General features: G+C 33.7%; 1 protein-coding gene across 3 annotated transcripts in view; it reads left to right on the forward strand.

Annotated features, from left to right (window-relative positions):
- The window catches only part of CSTF3 (cleavage stimulation factor subunit 3), a 78,064-nt gene that overhangs the window by 34,342 nt on the left and 21,909 nt on the right, over positions 1–21,813 (forward strand). The gene's annotated exons all lie outside the window — the stretch shown is intronic.

The following is a 21,813-nucleotide window of genomic DNA, read 5'->3' on the forward strand; positions in this document are numbered from 1 at the left end:
ACATTTTAACAATGTGCCAAAGTTTTCTAGTCAACAGAGAAATATTTTCAAAGCATTTGGTGGAGAATGCAGAATTGCAATATTTCAGCACTGGTAAATTATCCTTGGTCAAGTTGGCTACTCTTGATTTAATACTGTTCAAGAAGATTAGACTAAGCCATGAATTTTCCTCTGGGACTTCTATAGAAGTCAAAGATTAATCGAGTTGTCCATCTCATGAATGCAGAGCAGTTCACTTAAGGGGAAAAAAATAAAAACACTGAAGTTACCCTATATTTTTAAACTAGTAATTCCTCAACTAGTGTTACGTAGGGAGATAATGAAAATATTTCTATTCAAAATAGGGTGTTGTGGTTTTTTTTTTATAACATAGTTTCTGCATCACCTAAAGGTGAATTCAGTTTGCAGTGTTTGAGCCACACATTTTACATAACCATGAACCAAAATGAGTTCTGTCTGGCCTGCCTTCCTGCCATAGAAGAAACATTGTAGTGATTCACATAGTGGAAAATCTATTGTATGAGTAATTGTTAGTTCACCATAATGTTTATTTAAAGATTATGTCAACTAAGTCTTACCTGTCATGATGGTTATTGCCTTTATTAAAGTTCAACTCTAATGAACCTATCATGGCTTGGGGAGATAACCTTTCATTTTTGAATGTTAGCTTAGATACATGCTCTCCTAACATGGGAAGACTTAGAATGTAGGCCCTAGAGCAAGTAGTTTAAGGAATAGCCCATTTGCTTTGGCCTTGTAGGGTGGTAATTAACCATTTCTGGCAACAGCAGCGTAAGAAACCATCAACCAAAATATTTTGGAGGTGGAATTCATTTTGATGGAAAAGAGAGATCTTGAAGTATTATGTATTTTAAGTTATTTTGATTTGAATATAATTGACTTCCTAGTATTTTTGCCATTCACTAATTAAGTAAACCAGACCTTCTGGCTAAGTTGTTAACTGGATGGTGGAATTGAAACTATTCACCATTCCATCTCCTGACTCCATTTGCAAACACTGTCTTTTGTGTCTGCAATGCATTTTTTTCTCATTTCTGTCCTTTAGAATACATCTTGGGGGAATCTTTCTCAACTTCCCCATACATAGTACTTGTGTTCATTCTGTCTCCTTAAATTATTGAATATCTGTAGCAAAATGGAAGTTGGAGGGCAAAAAAACTAGTTTCTTTTGTCTTTGTTAACTTCAGCAGCTAACAGTCACAAGCAGGCGCTTAATATGTGTTGCCTGAGTTGCATAGTCCATACTTAGAAAAGAGAAAAGATCTTCAATGTAATGATTACATATTAAGCCCATAATTATGTTGTAGGACTGACCATGAAGTTAAGAATGGAAGACTACTTTTACCTGCAAAAATTACATTATTCTGTAGGACACATCATGTATAAAACATGTAGGGAATATAGAAGGTGAGAGGACATTAGCCTGTGAGGCTCCTGGAAGTCATAGAAGCCTGACCTTTTTCACCTGAGCCTCATCTTCAAATAGTTGAAGAGAGGGAATGGAGGGGAAGGGTAGAGAGTGGAGAGGAGGACTCTGCAGACATAGAATTTTGGGTTTGACTGAGTTTGGCTAATTGGGCTAGTTTTTCTGGAATGAGTAGTTGTCAATCTGGAAATGTAGGTTTGAGTCAGCTTGTGAAGGATCTTGGATGTCAGGCTAAGAGATTTATATGTTATTCTCATAAGGAATATTTGCATAAGGAAGCCACTGAAGACTTTGGAGGATGTTGCCCAGGGTCACTTGTTTAGAAGATGATTTTGTCACCTGTGTGGAGAATAGTTTGGAGACGGAGCGAAGTCCTCAGAGTTATTACTGTAGTTTTAAGTGAATCATGATGAAGGCCTTTTAGAGTGGTCTTTGATGTCTATGATGGCACAGTAGATGGAGTGCCAGACTCCATCTGGAAGGAAAGCATCTTTGTAAATTAAAATCTAGCTCTGTGACTAGTCAAAAAGGAACATAAGGAATGAATGGAGGAGGGCCCAGATGAGGAAGATGTTGAGGTGGAATGGATAAGATCCTATCTGATGGTAGATCTGCAGAGGAAGGAAGGCAGGAGTCAAAAATGACTCCCTTTGAGGTTTTGAACTTGGGTATTTGGAGGGATTGATGGTGATAATAGAAATAGAAAAATTTGGAGGAGGGTTGGTGTTAGGAAAGAGGATCATTATGAGTTCCATTTCTGAGATGTTTGATGTGGCTATAGAATATCCCAGTAGAAGTTGTTTAGCAGGCAGCTCATTAGATGGAACTGGATCTCAGATTTGTAAGTTTATGATTGAATCCATGGAAGTTGATAAAATTACTAGATAAAATGTAGAGGAAAGGGCACAGAATCCAGGGCAGAGTATTAGGGGATACTAGAGACTGAGAGGGAGCAATTAAGCACAAAAGAAAACCAGGAAAGAAGTGTCATGGAAGCCTAGCAAGGAGAAAGTATATGTAAGGATGAGAAATAGTCAAAGATTGTAAAAAACTGCAGATTAAGTAGTGTTAGAGAGATCAGAATTGTCAACTAAGAGATTTTGTGTTAACCATGCTCTAAAGGATTATTTATAAATCTATACCCTTTATAGACCGCTTTAAAACAAGAATTCTTTTTTCTGAACATCAGTTTGTTATTTGTAATTCATGAAAGGTAAGAATGGTTTCTTTAGGAGTGTCTGAGAACTTAAAGCCTAGTATGCTACATAGAAGCCAATATATCATGAATATTTGCTTCTGGTATAGAAAGTACTACATATAAATAATATTATTTAAAAAAGAAAAAACTTTGTTATTGGAGCAGTTAGGTAGTACAGTGGAGAGTGTGCCAGGCCTAGAATCAGGAGGACTTGGGTTCAGATCTGGCCTTGGATATATCCTTGCTTGTGTGACCCTAAGCAAGTCAACCCTGATTACCTAACCCTTACAGCTTTTCTGTCTTAGAATTAGTACTATGACAGAAGGTAAGGGTTTTTTAAGAAGAAAAAAAGCTTCTTACTGATATTTCTTAATCATTAGTATGTAGAGATCAAGAATAATTCAAAACTAGAACAGTCAACAGAAAAAGGGCTACACTCTCCCGTTAGTTATTGATACTGAAAAATGGTAAATGGAGGAAAGGATGACAATTTCATGTGACAGTTACTATAAGACCAAAAAGAACTTAAATATTGCTTCAGTTAGCAAGTACATGTTCTTTCCAAAAGGAGAAAGCTAGCAGGCAAAGATCATTCTGTTTTCAGCTATAGACTTGTTAGCTAAATCTTATCAGAGGAGGAAATGAACACTTTGAGGGGTATCACCTCATAAAACAGAAGCAATGGAAGGGAAAATAGGTTTAAAGAAAGCTGAAGAGAAAGCCAAACAAACAGTCATCTAAAAACAGTAGTGGAATTGAAAAGAAGAAAACTGCAAAGATTTTATTAAAAATTTTTCACTATCAAGGACATTGAAGAATGCTATGTTTTGTTCTACTTTTGAACTCTAACCTTACAATTTAAGATGTGCTGTTCACAATGGAAATAGTACTGAAGAAAACAAAAATAGTAAAAGCAGCTGAACTAGAATTCAGGTATGTGAAGAGGAGGTCTGTTCAGAAGCAATACAATGTTGATAATGAGGGACTGATTCATAAGGTTTCTAAAGAAGGGGAAATGACCCTTTTTACTGGGGGGAGGGCATGAGTAAGAGCATCAATAACTGTTTACTTATTTACCTACTTTTAATTTTTTTTAATGAGAATTTATGATTGAAGGCATCTGTAATTAGGAAAGTAGAAGAGAACAAGCAAGCTTTTATTACTAATAGTCCACAATAGAGTACATCTTTAAAATTGCAAAGCTACAAAATTCAAGATCTGAGTGTGCTTATTGATTGAGTATTCAGAAGCGACATTGAAGATAGTCCTCTTTAAAAAAAAAGTAATTTCTTGGCAAATGTGAAAATTATACAAGATTCCTTTATAACAAGAGAAACCCTTGTTCAGTGATGTATATTTCATCAAGCCCACAGATTCTGCAGAGCCTCCTAAAGGAAGTCCATAATCAACCAAAAGACTTTGGTATCCAAGTAAGAAAAACCAAGTGGATGAAAAAGATGCCCCCTGTCCAGTAGTATTCATTTGGGATGATCTCCCACTATGCTATCTCTGTGCATGTGTGTGTATGTATGTATAGCCCATAGACTCTGCAAAGGAAAAGTGAGTTGGACCAGAATTAATGGGAAGAAAAGAGTGGAATGGATTGCCTTTAGAAAGTTTCAAAAGTTCATTTTAACATTGGATAATCTGGTATGTGTGGCTAGAAGTATGGACTAGTATAGTCTTCAAAGCATTGACACTAGGGATCATTCAAAGATAAGTGGTGTGAGCAAAATTTAAAACATTACAAATAAGATATAAGAATAATGGTATAAATTATGTAAACCAGAGAGATGAATGAAAGAAGATAAGTTAATCATATAGTGAGGAAAGAATGAACAGCCTATGTGCTCCCATTGATTGTCAGGAAAATGTGAATGGTTGGTTTCTAGAATACTGAATGAGACCTCCTTTAGTGAACACATTTCTTCACTTGGGAAATTTGTTGCTCAGAATGGGAAGATAGATGAGTTAAAATGATGTGCTCAAAAAAGTTCATAAATCTATTAGAATACATGTGAAATAATTATTAACCAAGTAAAGTCTAACATAAACTAGATTTAAGATATTATCAAAACAATAGCTTTCTTTTGCTTTCTGTTCCCTTCCCCTCACCTTTTCTTCCTCATTCTTTTTTTTTAATTTACTTTTGCTTTTGGTATTTTTGTAACAGTCATGAAATCTTTAACTTTAGAAGCTGAAATGCAACAAAATTATTATGTATGACAAGTGTATTTAATGGCTTGCCTAATTGCATTGGGTCTGCCTATTTTAAATATAACTGAGCACTCTGCTCATTCCCACTCTTACCATAGCTTTTTATATTTGATTAAAATTGTTACTGTTATATGCCAAACATCTCAAAAGTGAAAACTCAATATGTTTGGATAGTTGAAGATTCATAAACAACTGATTAAAATGTTAATGTTATCCAGATATTAGTGTATTCTATAAGAAATTGAGTTTTTGTTTTTTTTTTTAGCCAGGTATTTTAACTGCTGAATAAGGTTTTACAATGCATAAAATAAAATACTTAGGATTACAAAGGAAACCAATTATATTGAAACAGAAATTTTTTTTTAAAATTCATGAATAGACTCCAGGTTGAGATCTGATTTAAACAAAATGACATATAAAAGCTGTCATAGTTTTAGTAAAAGTCATTTTTTTCATTGAGCATTTTCTCTACTATTTTTGTACATGTTAAGAGTTTTATCAGCTCACGACTAGACTAGTTCTCAGAAATTTTATATTTGAGTAAAATTTTAGTTTAATTACCTTTAAAAATATTTATGGACATTTTCTCATTTTCTAATGTACATCTTTGTACCGAGTAAAATTTTGATTGAGTACTGAGTAATTTGGTATAGTAATAAACTTATTCCTGAAACAATCATCACTAAATTAACTCTTAAGCATAAAGTATCACAGTACTGATCTTTCATAGTGAACAAATTTAAGTTAATATGCAGCTGGCAGGGACCCTTTTGTGATTTAATGGCCCTATTTCTACTTAATGTTGACACTACTGCTTAACATCAGTGAAATCGGAAACAAAGACCATAAAATCCACACATACACATAGTACAGAAACATCTGATACATTGTATAGAAATTCTTTTATAAAATATACATATTTTAGGCAAAGTTTGAAAAAATATTTCTGAAGTGTCTAACAAATATTGTGATATTTGAGTTTATTTCAAAACTATACAAATCGTTTCCTATGAAGAGCAAATGTTACGCTTAAATTCATTAGAGAACTGATTTGTGAAAGGTCTGGAAGGGCTGTACTCTTTAGAGGAAATACCTGTATGTATCATAAACTCTGCAGCATTGGAACTATTTGCAGAAATCTGTTAGGGCCTTTTTTTGTTATGAATGTGGTATAATAGAAAGCTGGACTTTGAACCAGTACTACTTGGGTTCAAGAACTTGGTGTTGTCCAAAACCTTCTCTGTGTGACCTTGGGCAAGTTGCTCACTATAAGTTCAGAACTAGACAAATCTAAGACTATAAGTTTAGATAAGTCTATAAGTTATAAGACTATAAGTTTAGATAAGTTTATAAGTCTACTTTGGCAGAGGGAATGCTTCATCTTATCATTAACTTATTTTAGTTGTTTGTATTGGAGTTGATTTTTTGGAGGTGGGAATCTCTACATGCTTATATTTTATATGTTTATCATCAGGTATTTTAAATGTAAATTTATCTTTGAAAGAATAAATAATTTGTATGATCATTTTCTACATCGCTGAAATTTATGTATCTATGATGCTTCTATTTTGTATTTCATTTGTTTCTCAAACAATCTTAGAAGCGTTTCTGTTATACATATTGGAATTTAAGATGGAAAGTTGCTTTAAAAGAACAATTTATAAGACAAACCGAATCCTACAAAATTTTTTTATGCTTTGGGATTAGCTATTTTAAAATTTTAATTTTTTAATGGTAATAATTACATTAACTTTGATTTTTTCACATTATCTTGAAAACCTTTTCTAATGAACAGGACTGTAATGTCAACATGAATTGAAATTCTCTGCAGCTGTTATTTTTTTCACTTTTACAAATAAAGCTCGGAGGCACAGTTTCCAAGTAATTGAATTTCATTGTTTGTGATCTTGGTGATGGGAAAATCGTACAGAAACTTTATCCATATGAGTACATATAAGTATCAGAGTAAATCATGCTTTGATGAAATGTCTTTCTAATACAAAATAACCAGTTACACAATTCTATAGCTTCCTTAACTAAAGTTTTAACTTTTGATATCTAGAGACAAGTGTTTTTAATTCCTTTAAAATTCGTACCCTGTACCATTTCAACCCTTTAAACTTCAGTTATTTGTGCTTAGATAGAAATTTTAAGAAAATTTTATTCTCAAGTCTACACAATATCTTCAGATAAATTTTAGCAAAACACATTAAGAAACCCTCCTTTTTTGTGTTTGCTAGGGAAAACAAGAAAATTAAATATTGCCCTCAAGTTAGAATTAAATAAACCCTAAAAAATTACATAACTACATGGCCACCAAGTGATTTTTTACATATCGAACACTGTGTTTACATATGTACTTCAATGACTAATATTCCAAAAAGATATCTTGATAAGCAATGTGGTTTAAGAGGGCTGACGGTTGGAAGTAGAGACCTCAGTTAAAGGTCTGCTTCTTATACATATTAGCTGTTTGACTTGAGTGTATTATAACCTCTCAGGACCTCAAACAGTTCTGTATAATTAAGTTCTAGTCAAGCTGAAAACTTGCCAGTCTGAATTGGCAAAAGGGAGTAGGCTTCCCACACTGATAAAATCAGTTTCTTCCTCTCCCTCTCAAAACAGGAAAATAAATTTTAAGTTTAATTATTCCAGTTGGGACTGTAATAGGTTTTTAATAAATCCTTGAAATTTTCCTTGCTGACTTATAATTTTTTCCCTGTGGGTTCTTCCAATCTTTACTTTCTAAATTCCTATAATGCCACAATTTCTTAGGTGTCACCCCAAATTGGATGTTTAATGACACATAATTCATGAGACCATAGCCCAACTTTTTGATATTTTTATTTGAATTCCAGAAAAAAATCAGTGACACAAGGGGTATATGTATATTGAAAAGCTAAAATTCCTTCTTAGTAATAATACTCATGCTAATAAATATTTAATATTGTCTTTTATTCTTTCTACTGATATAAATTTTTTAAAACATGACTATAGCTTTCATGATCAATATCTGTGTTAAGTCTTTAGTCAGATTGTTAAAATACTTTTGTTTTAAATTGAATGTTTTCAGAAAATATTCTGTCAATAGTATAAAATTAAGAATTTACATTTTATCTGGGAAAATATTTGGGCTCATAGTTGCTATGTACAAGTTATATAGATTGTAAAGGCATTTTAGCTTTAAACCTTTCTAAAGCATTCTCTAATTTTGGATTACATGAAATTCTTCAATAAGATGTACATTTCTATTCCAGAATTTTTGCCTCATTTCTATGCCCAAGATGAAAATCCTCTCCACTTAAATACTTAGCTGTGTGTATTTCAATTCAACACAAATACTGTGTAATTCAACTACATTTTCAAAGTAGTGAGATTTATAGCAATAGGTTTTCACATTTGTATTTCATTTCGTTGTCACAGTATGTCTCAACTATTAAAGTAGTACATAAAACTAACATGAATTTAAACTCAAAATATGTTTATAATCATTTTTTTTACTTCTTATAGTGGTCATTGCTAAGTTTCTTAACTTAATCAGCCTTTTAAAATCTCCCTATATTTGCATATACAATTTCCTCTCTGCCTAAGCTGGATCATCACCTATCCTTGTTTATTGATTGCAACATGGCCCTGTTGAGTTGTCATCTTGTTAATGAAACTTTTCTTGAATCACCCCACTGTCTTTTTCTCCCATCCATGATTTTACATCAAGTGAAAACTGAGTTTTAAGAATATTTCTAATTCTCCATATTTAATGCTTTCTGAACATGTGTTTATGTACATATTATTTTGTCTTCTGAATATAATTTTCTACTTGGGAAATTACCTCCATTTATTTTTAATATTGAAAATCAGAATTCCTTTTATTTTACAAATGAGGAAAGAGGTCCAGAGAGGTGATATAAATTCCCCCAAGTTGATTTTTGGCCTAAATGTGCAGTTTTATTTATTAAAATTAATTATTAACTGGAACTGAAGCATCCTGAGGAGCTATAATAGGAAGGTTAATTTGCATTGTGTTGAATTTGGGGTATGATAAAAATGGATATAGGCATTAGTTATAACACTATCTTCAATTTTCTCCTTTCCCTACTTTAACATTGGGTGGCTTCTGTCCTTTTCAGCATATTGCAGCCACAATCATTTCCTCTCTCAAATTTTCAACTTCTTATCTACCAGTTCCTTCCTTTTGCCTTCAAATATGTCAGTCTTCAAAATCCAGTTTATCAGCATTCCCCCTGCCCTGTCATCCTATGCTTCATTTCCCAGCTAACCTTGAAAAAGCTAGCTGTACTCATTTCTACTTCTCTTAGATTCCGTTTACACTCTGGCTTCACTCTCCAAAGTTACCAGTGATCTCTTAATTGCTCAATCCAATGATCTTTTCTTTAGTCTTCATTATCACCTATTTGCTTCATTAGATAGGGCTGGATACCTTTTTCTCTTGAATACTTTCTCCTTTCTGTGTTTTCTCTTGGTTCTCTTCTTACCTGACTAAGCAGTCCTGTATCAGATGCCTTTAAACTGACTGTTCTGGAGGCATCAATGTGTTCTAAAATCAGATTCTCCCAAATTTTCCTCCCCTTTTCCAAACTTCTGTTAAAGGTATCAACATTTTCTTATCCCTTCTCTTCATTCACAACACCCTATGCTCAGGCTCTCATGACCTCTTGCCTAAAATTATTGCAATGGCCTTCTTGTTGATCTCCCCTCCCTACTTCAAGTCTTACCACTCCAGTCCATTCTAAAAATGCTGCCAAAGTAATTTTTTTTAAGTACATATTTGATCCTGACACTCTCTTCAACTCTGCTATAGAGAATCCCTCTCTTTAAGAGTCAGTCAGCTCAAGTGCTATCTTAAATGAAGCCTTTACCTTCTGTTTTATTGTCTTATATGTTCTGGTGCCCCAAAAGTCTTACTGTAACTAGCAAGCTTGCTTAAAACTGCACTAAGACTGTGGAACCCACCCCTCTCACCCCCATGCATGTATTTATTCACTCTACATGTACTGACCTCCAGTTATAGACTATATAAGCTTCTTATGAGTAGGGATAGTTCCATTTGTAGGGATAGTCTTTGTATCCTTGGCCCCTAGACTGTTTGCTTTCTTGCTTGACTGACTTCTGAGGAAAGACTAAGCGAAAATATAATCAGTAGTATATTCTGATAAATTCTACCATCCTTTTTTCTTCTATGAAGAAGGAAGGAAATTCTCTATTGTATGTAGGGTTTAATATTTTTCTTTGGGTTTATTTGGAATAAATCCAGATATTTTGTCTGATTTTTCATTGCATTTAAAAAAATTTAGACCCCCATTCTTTGCTTTCACTGTAAATACTTGATTAATTTTAATTGGAAACATTTTAATGAGAACTATAGAATATTTTCTTCCATTTATTTACTTTTCAAAAGAATTAAGACCATGGAACTAACAAATTAATTTTAGTCTTATATATAGCAAATATATGCACACATTTATGAGAATGACATTTTTCCTATCTTATATAACTTATACTCTGAAATAGCAGTTTTTATTCTGAACGCCTCTGCATGGATTGAATTAAAAATAAACTAGCTAAACTCTTTAAGTGAGTACTCCATTTACTTCTTGGTACCACTTTCTTGAGTCATACAATCTGTCTGAAGATTTTGTTGATAGAAAAAGACAGACATGAAAAGAAAGCCATCTTCCATTGTCACTGAGAAAGTATTTTATGTGACTGAGTAGCTTTCTTATGTTCCATTATTCTTAATGTAATATTGTGATCTATTAGAAATTTATAGGTATTTTAAAAGTTTTTGGCCAGTTTTAACACTCACTTGTTGAAGATTATAACAAGAGTATTGTCTACAACTCCTGAGAAGAGAGTATCTCTAACAAGTTTTAAAATTCATTCTCACTCTTTCTGAAGCTTTGGTTCTTAACTTGGATCCATGGATAGATTTCAAAGATCCATGACCTTGGATGGGAAACAAATTACATATTTATTGCAGTATATTTTATTTCCTTTATAATCCTAAGCATTTTATTTTATACTTTTAAAACTGTTACTTAGAGGAGTCCCTAGGCTTCACCAGTCTGCCAAAGGGGTTTGTAACATGTTTGGTTGACAACATTCTGCAGGATCAGCAAACCTGTTTGTCTAGAGAAATACTAAGCATCTTCACTGAATGCCAGAGAATAAACTTGTACTTGCTGGTAGTGCCACAGCCTGTGGCAGTTGGGTTGTAGAGATGGGGTCACAATACAACTTCAGACTGGATATTTAAGGTTATAGCTTCAACAAGCAACTAGTCACCTCACAAATACCCAAACACTGGAAAGAGAGTTTCGGTTTCTTTTTTGGAGCCTGATCCATGTGTCATCCCTCAGGGACCTCTTAGCCCAACCCTCAACCACTATAATTTCTTTAGCCTAACATGAAATGTTCAGTAGACTTGTGGCAGGAAAGTGGTATGCCTATTTTTACAAATATTACCACCAGTGTAGTAAAATGCCAGCTTCAACTTTTTAAAAAATTTGAGCTATCAAAATATACTAAACTTCAAATTATGGGGATTTTTTGCTTTTGGTTATAGTGTTTTCTTTAGTTGTTTTTTGTTTGTTTGTTTTTTTTGTCAAATTTGAAAATCCCTAACAGTGTCAATCTGAATGTGTGTATATATATATATATGTGTGTGTGTGTGTGTGTGTGTGTGTGTGTGTGTGTGTGTGTGTGTGTGTGTGTGTGTATAGACATAGATATAGATATAAGAGATAAGACTGATAACAACTCAAGAAAAAAGAAAAAAACACTAAAGTGGGAGGCAGGAGAGATTCAAATACAGACTCTTAAACAAGGGCAAATCATCATCTCTGAACATCAGTTACCTCATCCAAAGTAAAAAACACCTGAATTTAAGTTCTGCCCCAGACACTGACCATGTAATCCTGGGCAAGTCACTTAACTCAGCCTCCGTTTCCTCATCTATAAAACGGACATAACACTCACCTCCTGGGGTTGTTGTGAGGATCAAACAAGATTTGTAAAGCATTTCACAAACCTTAAAGTGATATATAAATCCTAGATATTATTACTAATCTTTCAAGTGCTTTGTCGATCTTCAGGTGATATGTGAGTTTGAGAAAATTAAATTTCAGTTTGTATGGCAAAAGTTATCTTCTAAAAACTGAAGCAAGTAAATTTACCCTCTAAACAATTTCAAGATACATTTCTTGTCTCCAAATTATTTCCTATCTATAAGCATTTGCTTTGGTTTCCCATGATGATGTAAGAGGATACCTGTGTAGCCAGTTGTACATTTTTAAATCCTTCATATGTTTACTCCCCCTCAGGATCCTCAAAGTACATCTCTTACTAAATTTTTAACTTCAATATTGGGATATGTAGAAATTATATCAGATACATGATACAAGGAATATATGACTTAGGAATTAAGTTGGTATAGACACCCAAATGAACCAAACTGGGTTAGATCTCAGCCTTGAAACTCCACCTTAAGAATATTTTTAGGTGATAGTTTATATCCCCTTCCTTGCCAGATAGTAATATTCTTTTTTAACTAAAAAAAAAAGATTAGGTAAAGCCTGTCTCCTGATAGAGATAATCCAGAATCTAATCATAATCCTATTAATATTCCTAAATTAAATAAAGAACATTTTTGCTAAATAGATTGAACTGTAGTTTTTAAAAGGATGATGACTTTTAAAAAGAGCTATTTTACTGTATATGTATATGTATATGTGGTAAATAGAGTCAGAACCAGTATTTACCATCTATTCCAGCCCTCTCATTCTACAGATAAAGTGGATTAGACAGGTGAGTGACTTGCCCAAGGTCACACAGATAATAAGTATGGCCAAGGCAGGATTGAACCCAAGTTAAAATATAATTCAATATCTCACTAATTCTAAAAGGTGGGGGGGTGGGTAACATGGAGGTTAAAATGAGTATATAAATCCTAAAGGACTTTATGGGGGGAAAAGTAGTTAAAAATTTAATGATCATATAAATGAAGCAAAGAAAAATAAATAATTGTTTTTGATATGAAATATCTAGTGCTTGTCAGACTTCTTGAATTAATTCCAAAGATTTGTGTTCTCAGGGATGAAAGAAAATAATGGAATTGAAGTATAATTTAGAATTTGTAAACATAATCAGTTTCTCAAGTTTCATACTTGGATCTGTTCATCTTGCCTACCTTGCGAATCTTGGTAGAGAGTTAGGAGTAGCAGAGTCTATAAAATTAGAATACATTTAGGAAATTATAAAACATACCATATAATGAAACCTTGAAGTCAAAATACAAGTATGAATTGTTTCCCTTATTAAAAGTTGGCCATGAAGAAGTCAAATCAAAATAAGAGCTATCAGTTGCCAAATAGAATGGCGCAAATACAATTTCTGATTTATAAATTGTGCTTATTGGTAAAAGGCAATATTAATAAGGTAGCTTTGGTGAGACATTTTATTTTAAAGAGAATGTAGGGGGCAGCTGGGTGGCTCAGTGGATTGAGAGCCAGATCTAGAGATGGGAGGTCCTAGGTTAAAATCTGGCCTCAGACACTTCCCAGCTGTGTGACCCTGAGCAAGTCACTTGCCCCCCATTACCTAGCCCTTACCGCTCTTCTGCCTTGGAACCAATACACAGTATTGACTCCAAGATGGAAGGTAAGGGTTTTTTTAAAAAAAGAGAGAATGTACTTGGTGTTCAGGTTTTGCAAAATGAGTTTTATAAACCTTCATGATTAATGTTTTGTTTTTTTTTCTGATAATAGATTCCTTAAGACTTGAGTAGCTCAGGGACCACTAGGTGGTTCAGTGGATAGAGAGCCAGGCCTAGAGATGGGAGGTCCTAGCTTCAAATTTGGCCTCATATACTTCCCAGCTGTGTGATCCTGGGAAAGTCACTTAACCCTCATTGCCTAGCCCTCACTGTTCTGCCTTGGAAACAATACACAGTACTGATTCTAAGACAGAAGATACGGGTTTAAAAAAGATGAATCAAGTTGAGTTTTGCAACCTTGAAGTCAATCCTTTAACCTCACTCCCCACGTGGCTCCCATTCCACAATATCCAATCAGTTTCCAGATCTTGTTAATTTATCTGGACATTATTTTTTTCATCTACCCTGTTCTTTTAACTTATATGGTCACCTTTCCCAGTTCAAGACCTCATTACTTCTTGATTGGACCATTATAATAAACTTTTATTTGCCTCTGCATCCAGACTCTCCTTTCTTGCATTCATCCTCAGCAGCTCCTAAGGTAATATTTCTACAACACCATTTGTTCAACTGCCTTGGGATAAATTCAAGGTAAATTTTTCTTTTTTGGGCAGAGAGAAAGACAGTAACAGCCAGGAGAATCAGAAAGGGTCTCAAATAGAAGCACAAAGTCCTTGAGCTGTGCTTTTAAGGAAGCTAGTGATTCTAAGTATACAGCCCACCTCTCTCTCCCTCCCACTCCCTACACGCGCACACACACATGCACATGTATACATTCTCTAGTCTCTGCAAAGGCATGGAGATGTCACATTTGAAGAAGAGCAAGAAGTTTAGACATTGATCTATGTTGTGAAGAGCTTTAAATATTAAACTAAGGAATTTGTTTGATTCTGGAGGCAAGAGGGAACCCCTGGCACTTATTGAGTGACAGACCCATGCTTTTAGAAATATTCCTTGGCAGTGGTTTGGATTTAGGATTTGAGAAGGAAGATTTCTGTTTTAAAACACTTACTTTCTGTTCTAGAATTGATACTAAGTTATCAGTTCCAAGACAGAAGAGCAATAAGGACTAGGCAATTGGAGTTAACCAATTAAGCCATTTTAGTTGTTCAGGTGATAGATGAGAGACCCAACTCCATTGGTTATGGTAAGTGAAGAGAAGGGTATGAATATAAGAGATGTTGAAGGTAAAAACAATAAGACTTGGTAACTGCATATGTGGGGTGAGTGGAAGTGAGTAGTTGAGAATTACCAGGTTTGCAAATGTGGGTAACTAGAGGATAGGGTAAATGTTCAGAGGGTAGGGGATGGATCTGGTTGGGGAAGAAATAAGTTCTGTTTTGGACATAATAGCATGTTTCTGATGCTTTAAGGTTTATAAAGCAATTCAAATATGTCTCATTTGGTCCTCACAATTCTGGAAGGTAGTTATTCTAATTTTATTGATGAAGAAATGGAGGCAAACAGAGATTAAATGACTTGTCCAGGGTTATATAGCTAGTGTCTTAAGATCAGATTTGAACTGTAGTCTTCCCGAATGCATGTCCTACACTAGCTACTGTGCCACCTACCTGCTAATATAGAGTTTGACATGCAATTTGAAATGCCCCCAAAACGACTGGTAATGTGCAAAAGACCAGAGACAAATATGTGTAGATCAATGAGTTGTCTGCAGAGAAATGAAAATTGAACCCATGGGAGCTAATGAAGTCATCAAATGAGAAGAGTGTAGAGAAAGAAGTGAACCCAGGATATAAGCTTGAGTAACACTTACAGATGGATGGAAGCCAGCAAATAAGTTTGGGGAACAGACAGGAGAATCAGGAATGAGTATTGTCATAAAAACCTAAAGGGAGAAAAAGGCTCATTCAGGAGGAGAATATGGTCTGTCAAAACTGTCAAGTACAAAGAAGACAAATATGAGGAATGAAAAAGAGACCCATCTGATTTAATTAAAAAGTCACTAATAACGTTGGAGAAAGCAATTTCAGTTGAATAATCAGTTTAGAAGCAGATCGTGGAGTCAAAAAGTGAGAGAAGTAGAATAAACTGTTAATTCCTCCTTCGATGTTTTCACAGAGTGGTTTTGTCAGATGTTACAGTAGAAGTTCTTTTTGTATATAGGTTATATTAGGTGGTTCCAATTGTGTGATTCTAAGTGGAGGCAATTAATATAGACAACTTTTTTGAAGGTTATAAAAAGTAATTATAAAGAAATTTCTTGATTATTCAGTGACTTCATGTTTTATGCAGGGAGGACTTATGTTATCAAGAGAATTTTGTAAAAGTTGAAAATTAAATAATATATAATTAATTAAGAGCTGCATTAGAATAGTATATTTGCATAGAAGAGTTTGGGTAAATCAATTATCTCTTATTTCCTTGAATATCCCTTAGGCTATCAAGTAGAAAATTCAGATATTTAGAAACAAGAAAAACAACTGCTTGATCACCTGGGTTGATGGGGCTATGATTGGTGATGTAGACTCTAAACCATCACTTTAGTGCAAATATCAGCAATATGGAAATGGGCCTTGCTCAATGACACAAGTAAAATCCAATGGAATTGCACATTGGCTGGGGGGGGGGGGTGAGGTGAGGAAGGAGGGGAGGGAAAGAACATTAATCTTGTAACCGTGGAAAATTCCCTCCCCTCCAGCCAATTCCCTCCCGCAGCTGACGTGCAATTCCACTGGGTTTTACATGTGTCATTGATCAAGACCTGTTTCCATATTGATATTTGCACTAAACTGATGGTTTAGAGTCTACATCCCCAATCATATCCTTATCAACTCATGTGATCAAGCAGTTGTTTTTTTTTTCTCTGTTTCTACTCCCATTGTTCTTCCTCTGGATGTGGATAGTGTTCTTTCTCATAAGTCGCTCCAAATAGTTCTGGATCATTGCATTGCTGCTAGTAGAGAAGTCTGTTACATTTGATTGTACCACAGGGTATCAGTCTCTGTGTACAATGTTCTCCTGAGCAGAAGCTCCTTTCACTGAATCAATTCTTGGAGGTCATTCCAGTTCACGTGGAATTCCTCCAGTTCATTATTTCTTTGAGCACAATAGTATTCCATCACCAACATACCACACTTTATTCAGCCATTCCCCAATCAGAGGGCATCCCCTCATTTTCCAATTTACAAATAAAATTTTTTGACATTCTCAGGTGTTCCCAATATTTTGAAGTATGACAAGGATAATCTCCAAAAACTTTGAGAATTACCAAATTAACTCCAAGTAAAATGGATTTTTCCTATTAGATTTTCAAGATTGTCTTTTTAAAATAAAATTTTCACTTGTTTTGAAATTATATATACTAACAGGGGTAGCTAAGTAGCTCAGTGGATAGACCACATTTGCAATGCCCTTGTCTTTTGTCTTAGAGTTATTATTAAAATAGAAAATAAGGATTAAAAAAAGAATATATAATGAGAAAATGTGCATATTTATACAACAGTACTTATATGAAAGAATGTACACCTAAAAAAAGTCGTTTATTATCTGTATGACTCAGGCCAAAGTACAAGGCAGTTAGTGAAATAGAGTACTGGCAACCTTCATGAGAATTTGGTTAAAGCCAAGTCATTCAGGTTAAAATTATACCTTAAGTATTAGAATTATCATACTTGTTTATTCACCAAGTTTATCCAGCGGGTTTCATCTGGTTTTGAAGACAGGATTTTTTTTTTCTTTAGTACTTTAAAATAGAAAGTTATATCTTAGAAAAAATAATGTATTCAGTGCATATGTCTAATGAAACTGCTTTTTTAGGACTGACTTATTTGTTCTTCATTCCAGTTGTCTTTTCTACATCCTTAGCCTTCTTATTGTCTCTATGGTATTTGATACCGCTGACCATTACTTCCTCCCCGAAACTCTTTACTTTCTTGTCTTTCCTACTTCTCTGAACTCTTCTGTTTATTTTTTTTTTCTTCTGTTTCTTTTGAGGAGTGGTCTTCCTTCATTTATCCCCTTAATTTTGAGCTGAGTTTTCGTATTTCACAGTTTGAATTCCAGTCCCATACTTAAGAGAGTTGCTAGACATTTTCATTTTGCTGTCTCAATGTTACCTGAAATTCATCATATTAAGAAATTTACTTATCTTCCCCAAATTACCCCCTGTAACCCAGCATCCTTAATTTAACCTATTAATCTAATTTAAAGTATTCAAGATCATTCAGTAGGCAAATAAAATTTGACTTTCATTCAGAATGAAAGTATAGCTTATAATCTAAAGTGATGCTCCCTTAAATCAGATGCATCATCTCAATTCAAGCATTTATTAATTGTCTACTATGTACCAAACAGTGAGGATACAGAGGTAAAAGCATAATAGAAAAAGCAAGTTGAAGAAAGATGTATTTGAGGAGAAAATAAATTCCACTTTAGACATTTTGAATTTGATAATCCTATATGATATCTAGTTGGAAATATCCACTAAGTAGTTGATGAAATGAGTGGGATGCCATTAGAATCAGGAACAGTTATATGGATATAGGAGCTGCTGAGATCAATGGGAGAATATAGTGAGAAGAGAATAGAGAAGCAGTGAAATGTTATGGGCTAGGTTTTAAGCCCAAATGATTTCTTTGGAAACATCTTAAGAGTCAGAAATTGCCCTTTTAAGTTCCCCATAATTGACTGAAAATCCCATTTTGTTTTAATAATTTCTGAAGTTAAAAAATTGTAACATAATTTGTGGTATATTGGAAGAGCACTGAATTCAAAAGGTTGAACTAAAATATGTACTTTTTAGAAACATTTTCAAAAAGCTGTTTATTTAGATTAGATATAATTTACCCATTAATGAAGAGATTGATATTAATTAACTAAAATCACATTTTAATTTATACTATAAGTTCAATATAAGTGAAGGAGCAAACACCATTGTCTAGATAGGTAAAGTATTAGATACTTTACAGTGTGACAAGATTGAGATTATTTTGTACAGCTCTTCAAATTTCAGACCAGTCTAGATTTTACATGTGCATATGTCAGATTTCTAGACTGGATTCCTATTTTGGAATTTCTTCCTAAATATTTGAAATACAGTTTAAAATGGCCATCAAAATGATATTAATGAATAATTTAGTTTACAAAGGGCAAAATTAATACTGTACTATCTTTTAAAGAAAACCTACCTGTAGGAAGTTATTAAAATATCTGCCTTTAATTTATGGGCATTAGCAATTCTTTTGTTATGCAATCATAATTCTTTTTTAAAGGCATAGCTTAATATAATATGATTTATATAAATATTAAAATTGTATATTTATATAAATCACTAGATAATCAACATTTTTTAAAAAGTAAAACAACAGTAATCTTTTAAAAATTAAGTCATAAATTAAGGGGCAAAGCTGATAGTTCTTATTAACTTCTAGAGCAGTGTAGTCTCCATGTTCCAAAAGAAAATACTAGATAAGTGCATAGGATGTAGAATCATATACCTTAAAAAACATCATCTAGTTCAGTCCCTTCATATTGTAGTAATGAGGAGATTGCAGTGCTCAGGTGACTTGCCCAAGCTCACACAGAATTTTGGTAGAGCCACACAATGAAACATCATCTTGATGATAAATCCCATTTTCTCTCCAATATGCCACAGTATATGAGTCATATTTTGTGTTTTACTTCAGAAATTGCTCAAATAAAATGAGATTTGTGGAGAGGCTTCTAGACCCAAATTTGTAACACAGGGATTCAGAGGAAGGAAGAGATGTCAGAAGATCTGAGAATGGGAATAGGTATACAAATCTATGAGTCGAAGGAGGGAAAATATTTAGAAAGCACTTTCATGGTTTGCAAAATGTTTTACATAATTCTCATTTAATTCTGACAAGGCTCCTTTGATGGAATTTTTTTCACTGTTTCACAAACACACTCAGAAAGGTTACTTGCCCAGGTATAAATAATGATTAAATGCCTGAAGATATTTGAAGGCTTAAAAAAATTTCATCCATCATTCTTTTCTGGATATTCTATTAGACAATCAGCAGTTATTAAGTGATAACACTGGATGAAGCTAAAATACAGAGATAAAGAAAACAACCCTTTCTCTCTGGGAGCTTACATTCTATAGGGAAACTAGATAAAAGGCACAAGTCTCCCTAAAATGCATTAACTGAGGGTTCTCCTGCAGTCCCATAATATATTATGAAAATTAACTGAAAAGGTAAAATCGGTTAAATTTCAGATAAAAAAAAGCCTGCTCTATTTGTGATGTCTACCTGATTTCTTCTTAGGCATTGCTATGTGACAGCTACTTGCATATAAAATTTCTTGATTAAATGTTTCAAAGCCAGTCTGTATTAATTATACACACTTATTGATAATAATGCTTTTGTCCCAGATTTTTAAAACTCATTTTTATATTTTAATATGACCTCAGATTTGAACCTAAGTAATCCAAAAACAATTTTGAGGATGAAAAATTTCAAAATGATAGTGGCATATCAAAGTTTTAAAAAGTTCATTTTGCACTTAAAATTATTATTTCATAGTTCATGTTAATGTATCTGTGAAAGTAAACATTATCTTTTAGGAAGAAATGGAGGGTGAGGGGCAGCTGTGTGGTCAGTGAATTGAGAACCAGGCCTAGAGACAGGAGGTTCATCATTTTGGTCTGAGGAACATTGTGAATTTTAACTGAATAACAAGTCATATATTATAAAATACCAGGAATATTATTTGAGTTCATCCGAAATGTTAAAATACTCTTCTACTTACAAAGAGAAATAAACCTTATTTCAAATTAATAATATTCTTAACATTTTGTTAAAAGTCTTTCCCATGTTGAGTGAAATTCCTGAACCATATTAGAAGCTCTAATGAAATAAACTTTTTTTAAATGAAATAACTTGAATTTTAGATATTATTGAAAATATTGATTACATTTTCTATCTTTAAAAAAATCAAAACAGGGAGGGAGTGTCTTAAAATTGATACTATGTATCCATTACAGGGGAGAAGAGCAATAACAGTGAGGCAGTTTGGGTAAAGTGATTTGCTCAAGGTCACACAGCTAGGAAGTGTCTGAGGTCAAATTTGAACTCATGATCTCCTATTTCTAGGCCTTGATTTCTGCTCAACCACCTGGAACCAACTTGCTGCCCCTTGACTTGTATTTTCAGAAATAAGCCTTAATGCCTTCTCTGGCTCATTCTTTTCCCCTTTAGGAACATTCCAAATACTTATGGAAAGAACAAATGGTAGTTTTATGAGATACTTTTATCATAATAGATATGTATATGCTTTTATAAGCAAAATATTCTTTTTCTGTCTTAGAAGGTATAAATGATATTATAAATGCCTTGTAGTAATTTTCTAGACACAGTTTGAGTGATAAACCATAACTCTAGCAGCATTTATGCTAGTCAAGCTATCATTAAGAAGTAAATATTCTGATGTTCTGTGAACTAATATTTTTCACTTTATAATAATGTTTGTTTTTTTAAACTCTTACCTTCCATCTTAGAACCAATGCTGTCTATTAGTTCCAAAGCAGAAGAGCAGTAGGAGCTCAGCAATGGGGGTTAAGTGACTTGCCCAGGGTCCCACAGCTAAGAAATGTCTGAGGCCACAGTTTAACCCACTGAACCACCTTGTTGCCTCTAATAATGAAGACACTTCCTATTGGTACAGTTTGTTAGTTGATCAAAATTTAGCTTAGAGCTTAAGGTTTTTTTCTAAGATGTAAAAAATTCTTATACCAAGCATCAAGAGAGTAGTAAAAGCTACCATTTAATAATAATTAGTATTTATATAATGCCTTCAAGTTTACAAGATTTGTAAACCTTATTAGATTACCAGTATATATAAGGTTTTTACAAGTATTGTCTCATCTGATCCTCACAACAGCCCTGAGAGGTAGGTGCTGTTATTCTCATGAGGAAACTTAGGCAGACAAAGGCGAAGTGACTTACCCAGGGTCACCCACCTAGTAAGAGTCTGAGGCTGTATTGGAATTGAGGTTTTCCTGATTCCTGTTCCAGCATTTAATCCACTAGCTGTACCTATTATGATGAAAACTTAGAAGGAAAGAATATGGAAGAAGAGAGGGTGTTTGGCCGTGTCAAAAGGTGGAGCTCCATCAAAATCAATAAGGACTGAAGACACTCCATCAGGTTTTGACTAAGAAGAGGTCATGGGTATCTATGGAGAAAACAGGTTTGATAGAGTGATGAGGTCAGCTGCCACTTTTCAAATTGTTGA

This window comes from Monodelphis domestica, chromosome 6, assembly GCF_027887165.1.
Source record: "Monodelphis domestica isolate mMonDom1 chromosome 6, mMonDom1.pri, whole genome shotgun sequence".
Classification (NCBI taxonomy): Eukaryota; Metazoa; Chordata; class Mammalia; order Didelphimorphia; family Didelphidae; genus Monodelphis; species Monodelphis domestica.